Consider the following 7,500-nt stretch of genomic DNA (forward strand, 5'->3'; position numbering starts at 1 on the left):
GCAACGCTCGAACATTTTGGATTTGGTTAAATATTCAGGAATGTGATCCGTGGGCTCTATGAGAATATTCATAGCTGTGTCACCCTGCCAAGCGGCACCACTCCGAGCTTCCATGTTGATGTGGGAATCCCCCAAGGTTGCCCCATCTCACCCTATTTATTTATAATTGCTACCGAAATGCTAGCCGTTTATGTTGAAAAGAGCAACGATATCCAAAAGTTAGACGTGCTGGGGACTGAAATTGTTATTAGCCTGCTGGCAGATGACACAACCTTAGTTTTGAAAAATGAACATCAAGTCCCAATAAGTGCCGAAAACAACCAAAACATTCTCCAAGGCTTCAGGATTGTCATTAAACTTAAAGAAATGCAAACTTCTTGCGCTGCATGACTCGCCACTAAAGGAAATCAGCGATGTTTCCATGAAATCAGAAATAAAATACTTGAGCATTTTCCTATCCAAGGACCAAACGTTAAATCAATCCAGGAACATTGAATCTAAACTGAATCAAAGTAAAGCTTAATTCTAATATATGGCTCCAGAGAGATTTATCAATATTAGGCCGGATATATTTGACTAAAATGGATGTGTTTATCCAGATGTATATACCCAGCGTATTCCAATGCTGCTCCAAATCAACTCGTAAAATCTGTTAACCAAATCAATTTCAACTTTATCTGGAGGAACAGACCACACCATCTAAGAAAAATCACATATGGTGAAAGAAACAAGTGAAGGAGGGCTGAAAGTGATAGAGTCGGACTGCTTGAATGGGACATTGAAGGTGAACTGGTTGAAATCCTGGATCAAACCTCATCGTTCTTTCTGGTATTGTACTCCAAACTACTTATTCAACAAAGTCGGCGGCCTGAGTCTTCTGCTTATCTCTGACTTGGATATCAACAAGATTCCTGTCAAATGTTCAGAGTTCCATAAACAAATATTATTATACTGGAAAATGATATACGTACACAATTTCTCACCACACAGTATAATAGTTTGGAACAATCGATATGTACTGCATGGCAACAAACCTCTGTTTTACAAGGAATGCTTTGAGAAAGGTATATGGTCGATAATTGACTTGATGGATGACACTGGCAGTCCTCTGGACAATGAGCAGTTCTGTACTACACACAGATTCAAGCCTCCCATATTAGAGTTGCTAAAGTTACGAAACGCACTGCCTCGACAATTTGTATTCCTGACCAAAAATATAATGACGCACCGAACCGTACAACCACAGTTACCCCGACTATCACTCCAGGGAATCTCAATTGTGGACAGAAAGCGCGGCAACTCCTTTATTAGGAAATGTTTCACAGGAAACTTATTCCCTGGACGTCAAAAAAAAAAAAAAAGGATATTTTAAATAAATTTGATGAGGAATCGATTGCCACGCTGCGAACCATGTATCTGACTCTACCCATACCCCCAAGGCAAAAGAGACCCACTTCAAAATTATGACTGACATCTACCCATCTAAGGAATTATCGAGGGTACGCTTTAATTTTGAAGATAATATTTGTACATTTTGTGAAGACAACATTGAAACCACTGACCATATATTTTTTCTCCTTCTCATTCCATCGTCACCAGTTTCCTTCTCAAAAGATGATATAACATTCTGTTTACTTATAAGCAACATAACAGATGAACTCTGTGTCAATGTTCTTTTAGGCCTGGCCAAGTTCTTCATTCACAAGAACAGAATGCAAAAATGCTCCCCAAATTTTAATGTCTTCATAAACGATTTTGAAATATAAAAAAAAAAAAAAAAAAATCCTTAAAACTTATGGAAAAATCCAAAAACTAAAAAATATAGTTACCCATGTCCGAGGTTCCTTTTTTTTTTGGTAAAAAAAAAAAAACAAAAAAAAAAAAACAACTTGATTACATGTTACATTCCCCTTGCAATTTTTTTTTTTTTTTTTCGTTTTAATTTCTTATTTGTCTATCTATTGATTTAATTACTTCCTTTTAATTTCTTTTTTTGTCTCGCACTGTAAATTTCTCACAAACCTGTAACACTATTAACTTCTCATTACATACAGAACAAATGTCCTGATGTCCGTTGCTTCCTCATCCCTGGTTGTTTCATTGACATTCAGTTCTACCTTGCTATGTTTATTTGTACATTTGTATATTTGGGTGTACTATTTATGTTCAATTAAAAACAGTTTGATGTCTGAGATTCCTTGTGAACCGCCAACTTAATTACATGTTATATTCCCCTCACAATTTTTTTTTTTCGTTTTTAATTTTATTTTTCTATCTATTTATTTAATTATATCCTTCTAATTTTCTTTTTTTGTCTAGCATTAAAAATTTCTCGCAAACCGTTAACACTATTAACTTCTGATTACTTACACCACGAATGCGCTTATGCCCCCCCACCCATCCCGCTTTTTCCGTACGGAGGCAGACACTGAGATCGAAAGCAAATGGGTGTCATTGAAATGCAGTAACAGGGTGATAACAGCCGTGTTCGAAGTGTGTAGGGGCTTATAGGAGAGCAGAAGCACGTCACGCAATTCACCTGAGTTCGGAGGATCGGGAGTACCAGGGCCCATAGCGGAGAAGCGGAAGAGCGGAGTTATGTGTCTCTTCTCAAAGGCGGGGAAACTGGGGGGCAGCAGGACCCCTTAGACCGGCTAATGTGAGTCTTCTCCGGACATAGATCACCCGGACTTATGACTGGAGCTCCCGGACCTCTGGGCACACACATATGTGAATGAGTGGATGAGCTAATGTTGGTTTGGTTGTGGATACGTTTCGGCCAATGCTATCAGCACAGCTATGATTATCCCCAGAACGTTGAGAACGAGCTCCCGGAACTCCAGACATGCGTATATAAAAGAGTGGAATTAAGGTGTGTGTGTGTGTGTGTGTGTGTGTGTGTGTGTGTGTGTGTGTGTGTGTGTATACGTGTGGGACAGAAGTAATGTTGGGGACAGAAATTGTTATTAGCCTGCTGGCAGATGACACAACCTTAGTTTTGAAAAATGAACATCAAGTCCCAATAAGTGCTGAAAAAAACCAAAACATTCTCCAAGGCTTCAGGATTGTCATTAAACTTAAAGAAATGCAAACTTCTTGCGCTGCATGACTCGCCACTAAAGGAAATCAGCGATGTTTCTATGAAATCAGAAATAAAATACTTGAGCATTTTCCTATCCAAGGACCAAACGTTAAATCAATCCAGGAACATTGAATCTAAACTGAATCAAAGTAAAGCTTAATTCTAATATATGGCTCCAGAGAGATTTATCAATATTAGGCCGGATATATTTGACTAAAATGGATGTGTTTATCCAGATGTATATACCCAGCGTATTCCAATGCTGCTCCAAATCAACTCGTAAAATCTGTTAACCAAATCAATTTCAACTTTATCTGGAGGAACAGACCACACCATCTAAGAAAAATCACATATGGTGAAAGAAACAAGTGAAGGAGGGCTGAAAGTGATAGAGTCGGACTGCTTGAATGGGACATTGAAGGTGAACTGGTTGAAATCCTGGATCAAACCTCATCGTTCTTTCTGGTATTGTACTCCAAACTACTTATTCAACAAAGTCGGCGGCCTGAGTCTTCTGCTTATCTCTGACTTGGATATCAACAAGATTCCTGTCAAATGTTCAGAGTTCCATAAACAAATATTATTATACTGGAAAATGATATACGTACACAATTTCTCACCACACAGTATAATAGTTTGGAACAATCGATATGTACTGCATGGCAACAAACCTCTGTTTTACAAGGAATGCTTTGAGAAAGGTATATGGTCAATAATTGACTTGATGGATGACACTGGCAGTCCTCTGGACAATGAGCAGTTCTGTACTACACACAGATTCAAGCCTCCCATATTAGAGTTGCTAAAGTTACGAAACGCACTGCCTCGACAATTTGTATTCCTGACCAAAAATATAATGACGCACCGAACCGTACAACCACAGTTACCCCGACTATCACTCCAGGGAATCTCAATTGTGGACAGAAAGCGCAGCAACTCCTTTATTAGGAAATGTTTCACAGGAAACTTATTCCCTGGACGTCAAAAAAAAAAAAAAGGATATTTTAAATAAATTTGATGAGGAATCGATTGCCACGCTGCGAACTATGTATCTGACTCTACCCATACCCCCAAGGCAAAAGAGACCCACTTCAAAATTATGACTGACATCTACCCATCTAAGGAATTATCGAGGGTACGCTTTAATTTTGAAGATAATATTTGTACATTTTGTGAAGACAACATTGAAACCACTGACCATATATTTTTTCTCCTTCTCATTCCATCGTCACCAGTTTCCTTCTCAAAAGATGATATAACATTCTGTTTACTTATAAGCAACATAACAGATGAACTCTGTGTCAATGTTCTTTTAGGCCTGGCCAAGTTCTTCATTCACAAGAACAGAATGCAAAAATGCTCCCCAAATTTTAATGTCTTCATAAACGATTTTGAAATATAAAAAAAAAAAAAAAAATCCTTAAAACTTATGGAAAAATCCGAAAACAAAAAAATATAGTTACCCATGTCCGAGGTTCCTTTTTTTTTTGGTAAAAAAAAAAAACAAAAAAAAAAAAACAACTTGATTACATGTTACATTCCCCTTGCAATTTTTTTTTTTTTTTTTCGTTTTAATTTCTTATTTGTCTATCTATTGATTTAATTACTTCCTTTTAATTTCTTTTTTTGTCTCGCACTGTAAATTTCTCACAAACCTGTAACACTATTAACTTCTCATTACATACAGAACAAATGTCCTGATGTCCGTTGCTTCCTCATCCCTGGTTGTTTCATTGACATTCAGTTCTACCTTGCTATGTTTATTTGTACATTTGTATATTTGGGTGTACTATTTATGTTCAATTAAAAACAGTTTGATGTCTGAGATTCCTTGTGAACCGCCAACTTAATTACATGTTATATTCCCCTCACAATTTTTTTTTTTCGTTTTTAATTTTATTTTTCTATCTATTTATTTAATTATATCCTTCTAATTTTCTTTTTTTGTCTAGCATTAAAAATTTCTCGCAAACCGTTAACACTATTAACTTCTGATTACTTACAGCACGATTGCGCTTATGCCCCCCCACCCATCCCGCTTTTTCCGTACGGAGGCAGACACTGAGATCGAAAGCAAATGGGTGTCATTGAAATGCAGTAACAGGGTGATAACAGCCGTGTTCGAAGTGTGTAGGGGCTTATAGGAGAGCAGAAGCACGTCACGCAATTCACCTGAGTTCGGAGGATCGGGAGTACCAGGGCCCATAGCGGAGAAGCGGAAGAGCGGAGTTATGTGTCTCTTCTCAAAGGCGGGGAAGCTGGGGGGCAGCAGGACCCCTTAGACCGGCTAAGGTGAGCCTACTCCGGACAGAGATCACCCGGAGTTATGACTGGAGCTCCCGGACCTCTGGGCACACACATATGTGAATGACTGGATGAGCTAATGTTGGTTTGGTTGTGGATACGTTTCGGCCAATGCTATCAGCACAGCGATGATGAGTTCAGGTGTGTCTGTGTGTGTGTGTGTGTGTGTGTGTGTGTGCGTGTGTTTGTGTGTGTGTGAGAGTTTGTTTTTGTGGGTTGGGGGGGGTTCCCGCGGACACGGAGTACCAGGGCCTGGAGCGGATGAGGTGAGGAGCGGAGGAGAGCAGAAGCCCGGACCGTGATTCGCTTGTGTCCAGCGGCTCGGGAGTTCCAGGGCCCGAAACGGAGGAGCGGAGGAGCGGAGGAGCGGAGGAGCGGAGGAGCGGAGGAGCGGAGGAGCGGAGGACAGCAAAACCCCTTTCTGCAATTCGCCTGAGTCCGGCGGATCGGTAGTACCTGGTTCCGCAGCGGATGAGCGGAGGAGTGGAGGAGATGTTTCTCTTCTCAGATGCGGCGAGGGGGGGGGGGGCAGGACCCCTTACCCTTATCCCCCCCGGACGTTTGAGTGGAGCTCCCGGACCTCCGGGCACGCACATGCGAATGACTGGATCACAGGGAGTGCCAGGGCCTGGAGCGGATGAGCAGAGGAGAGGCGGAGGGCAGAAGCCCGGCCCTGTTCAAGAGTTCCAGGGTCCAAAGCGGGGGAGCGAAGAAGCGGAGGAGGGGAGGAGAGCAGAAGAGCAAAAAACTGGCCCGGAATTCACCGAAGTCCCGCGGATCGGGAGTTCCAGGGCCCGGAGCGGAAGAGCGGAGGAGCGGAGGAGAGGAGGAGCGGAGCAAAGCTAAGCCCGTCTTAACAACAAGGAAATTACAGATGAGGCTATAATTTCTAATGAAAACTTTAAATTCTATAGCCACGTATACACTTCGACATTGTCAAAAAGCGATTGTGACTCCTTTCCATTAAATATTCCTCAATATATCCCAAAAATAAACAACAAACAATATATGTTTGTTTATATATGTTTATATATAAACAACAAAAAATATACAGTTTGATGTCTGAGATTCCTTGTGAATCGCCAACTTAATTACATGTCGTATTCCCCTTGCATTTTTTTTTTTTGGTTTTAATTTCATTTGTCTATCTATTTATCTAATTATTTCCTTTTAATTTCGTTTTTTGTCTAGCACTGTAAATTTCTCACAAACCTGTAACACTATTAACTTCTCATTACATACAGAACAAATGTCCTCATGTCCGTTGCTTCCTCATGCCTGGTTGTTTCATTGACATTCAGTTCTACCTTGCTATGTTTATTTGTACATTTGTATATTTGGGTGTACTATTTATGTTCAATTAAAAACAGTTTGATGTCTGAGATTCCCTGTGAACCGCCAACTTAATTACATGTTATATTCCCCTCACAATTTTTTTTTTTTCGTTTTTAATTTTATTTTTCTATCTATTTATTTAATTATATCCTTTTAATTTTCTTTTTTTGTCTAGCATTAAAAATTTCTCGCAAACCGTTAACACTATTAACTTCTGATTACTTACAGCACGAATGCGCTTATGCCCCCCCACCCCCCACCCCCCCGCTTTTTCCGTACGGTGGCAGACACTGAGATCGAAAGCAAATGGGTGTCATTGAAATGCAGTAACAGGGTGATAACAGCCGTGTTCGAAGTGTGTAGGGGCTTATAGTAGAGCAGAAGCACGTCACGCAATTCACCTGAGTTCGGAGGATCGGGAGTACCAGGGCCCATAGCGGAGAAGCGGAAGAGCGGAGTTATGTGTCTCTTCTCAAAGGCCGGGAAGCTGGGGGGCAGCAGGACCCCTTAGAGCGGCTAATGTGAGCCTTCTCCGGACATAGATCACCCGGACTTATGACTGGAGCTCCCGGACCTCTGGGCACACACATATGTGAATGAGTGGATGAGCTAATGTTGGTTTGGTTGTGGAAACGTTTCGGCCAATGCTATTAGCACAGCTATGATGAGTTCAGGTGTGTCTGTGTGTGTTTGTGTGTTTGTGTGTGTGTGTGTGTGTGTGTGTGTGCGTGTGTTTGTGTGTGTGTGAGAGTTTGTTTTTGTGGGTTGGGGGGGGTTCC

This window comes from Fistularia commersonii, unplaced genomic scaffold, assembly GCF_037954325.1.
Source record: "Fistularia commersonii isolate RoL2024-O1a breed Wild unplaced genomic scaffold, RoL_Fcom_v1.0 HiC_scaffold_79, whole genome shotgun sequence".
Classification (NCBI taxonomy): Eukaryota; Metazoa; Chordata; class Actinopteri; order Syngnathiformes; family Fistulariidae; genus Fistularia; species Fistularia commersonii.